This window comes from Cibotium barometz, chromosome 1, assembly GCF_041138505.1.
Source record: "Cibotium barometz isolate CiBa-2024 chromosome 1, ASM4113850v1, whole genome shotgun sequence".
In the NCBI taxonomy this organism is placed as follows: Eukaryota; Viridiplantae; Streptophyta; class Polypodiopsida; order Cyatheales; family Cibotiaceae; genus Cibotium; species Cibotium barometz.
Window position 1 is genome coordinate 66,018,387 of NC_141046.1, and position 3,053 is coordinate 66,021,439.

Genomic DNA, 3,053 nt, shown 5'->3' on the forward strand with positions numbered 1-3,053 from the left:
TAAAATCAAATTTTTCACCTTTTTTAATAAAGACAGCTCAAACTGGTATAAATGACCCCACCTCAAAAAGTGGGCTAGGGCCAAAAACGCCCCCCAACATATAACCGTTTCAAAATACAACAGGGCGCGAGGTGTAGTTTTGGTCCCTCCAAAAAAACACCTAAAATCACCTAAAAATGTGAAAAAACTAATAATTTATGTGGGAAAAAATTAGTAACCTTATTTTAGACAGTTTTAGTGACATTTTTGTTTCAAATGGCTCAGACACTTTTTTAAGTTCCAAACTCCACTCAAAATTGGTCACTTTCATGACAAATATTAATTTTCATCTTAAAAAAGCTTACAAATTTGGTCTAAAACAATCATTTGTTATTACCAATCAATGGAGAGTTCAATTTAAATCAAAATTTTAGGAATTAAAATGATTGTTATTTTTTAAAAATTAAAAAACAAAGATGTTCACATCTTCTTAAGATATAAATACTACAAAAACATTGTTATAACAAAAAAATATCTTTAGATAATGTGGGACAGGGGGTGAACGTCATTAATTATACTTTTCACCACGTGTTTTTTTTATTTATGACCGCTTTTGACAAGATCTATGATAAATTTATATTAGATAAGAGATTTTCATCACAAAAACAATCGTGCTTTCCAAAAAGCAAAAAGTGCTTTTCAAAAAGCAAATGTGCTTTCTTTGCTTTTCTCTAAGAGGACGAGATCCTAATGAAGAATCTATTTTCAGATAAGAAATTTGACTTTGTTAAGTGATTGCTTTCCACAATTAAAGATTTGCATATTTTTTGGTTATTTATAGCATACCATGCCAAATTAAGCATGGTTGCTTTTCTGCATGCTAAAAATAACTAAAAAGCATGCAAATCACTAATTATGGAAAGCAAGCACTGAACACAGTGAGATTTCTTATTTGATCTCATGCTCTTCGAGAAAATCATGAAAAGCACATTTACTTTTTGGAAAGATCAGTTGCTTTTGTGATGAATATCTTTTGTAATATAAATTTATGAACTCATTAAAAATCAAAGTCTTGCCTGCTCCCCACCACACCAACCCCCCCTGCGCTCCCTCCGCCCACCCCACATCACCCCCACCGCCCTACCCCCTCCTCCCACAATCCACACTGCACCTCCTCTCCCCCTGCGCCCCCCAACTGCTCCTTGTACCCCACTCTGCCCCCCCCGGCCTTCTCCCCTCTCACACGGCTCCCTCCCAGCACTACACTGCCTCCCCTCCCCTCCCCCCCCCCCACAAACTCGGCACCCCCGCATTCCCACCCTGCCCCGCCCCGACCCAACCCTTCGCCCCCCCACTTCGCCCCGACCCTTCGCCCCCCCACTTGTCCCACCCTCTCCATTCCCCACCCCTCCCCCCCCCCAACTTAACCCACCTCCCTCCCTCCCCCCCCCCCCAAAAAAAAGCTATGCAACCCCACTGTGCCCTGCCATCCCCCCCCCCCAACTTGCTCCACCCCCTCCATTCCCCACCCCTTCCGCCCACACCCCCACCCCTCCCATTTATGGCCTGTACCTCCATCCCCCCTGCCCCCCCCAACAAAAAAAGCATCCCCACACCTCCTCCCCCCTCCCCCTCCCCTTTTCCCTCTGAAATGTGCCATTAACCACCCATTTCCTCTCAAATGTGCCACCAACCACCCATCTCCTCCCAAACGTGCCACCAACCACCCATCTCCTCCTTGCTGCTCCTCTAAATTTTAGGAGGTGCAGGGCAGAGTTGTATTCCAGAATACAGCCCTCCCCTAGAGCTCGAAAAAATGCAAGATTTGGAGTCACTATCTCATTTTGAGTTCCGGAAGCCGCCTCCTTCCTGTATTCTGAAATACGAGCTCTAGAGGGCTGTATTCTGGAATAAAAGACACGTGATGAACTTATATTATAAAAGACATCTTCATCACAAAAGGAATCACGCTTTTCAAAAAGCAAATGTGTTTTTTGTGCTTTTCTCAAAGAGGATGAGATCATAAAAGAAATCTCACTGCTTAAGTGCTTATTTTTCACAATTAAAGATTTGTATTTTCTTTTGTTATTTAAAGCATGTAAGAAAGCAACCATGCTTAATTTGGTCAAATTAAGCATTGTTGCTTTTCTTCATTCTTTAAATAACCAAAAAACATGCAAATCTTCAAATTGTGAAAAGCAAGCACTTAACAAAGTCAAATTTCTTATTTGAAAAATAGAATTGTGATCAGGATCTTGTCCTCTTTGAGAAAATTACAAAAACCACATTTAGTTTTTGGAAAGCATGGTTATTTGTGTGATGGAAATGTCTTCATTACTATAAATTCATCATAAATCTCATCAAAAGCATTCAAGAATCATAAAAAGGACATGGTGAAAAGTATAATTAATGACATTTAGTCCCCTCGCATTATTTTAAGAGATTTTTTGTTATAATATTTTTTTTTAGTATTCAATTTAAATTTAGAGAAGTTATCTTAAGAATTTGATTTGAAGATGTGAAAATCTTTGTTTTTAAAAAATAATCATTTTTATTTATGAAATTTTGATGTAAATTGAAGTCTCCATTGATTTGGTAGTAACAAATGATGGTTTTACAACAAATTTTTAAGATTTTTTAAGGTGAAATTTATTTTATGTCATGAAAGTGTAAAATTTTGAGTGGATTTTGGAACTTGAAAAATGTGTCAGAGCAATTTGAAATAAAAATATTAGCAGCATTTCTTTGGCATGTGCATCACTGAGCTATCGAAGAAGAGAGAATAATCTCTATAATTAATTGAAGAGCTAGAGAGACTTATGTATGGAGAGACTCAAGAAGCTTATATTGGTGTGAGAAAAACAAGCAAATGACTCCAATAAGAGAACAAAATGTGGAAAGAAAATGTTAATCAGCTCACAATGGGGATTATAATTATTGTCTTAGCAGAAAATGATGAGAGTGGATATCCCTTTTGATTCACAAAGATCATCAAAATTCAAGAAGAGAATCAAAGGGTATAGTCAATTGATGTTCACTAGTTCAAAACAAGCGGAGATGATGCACTAACAAGA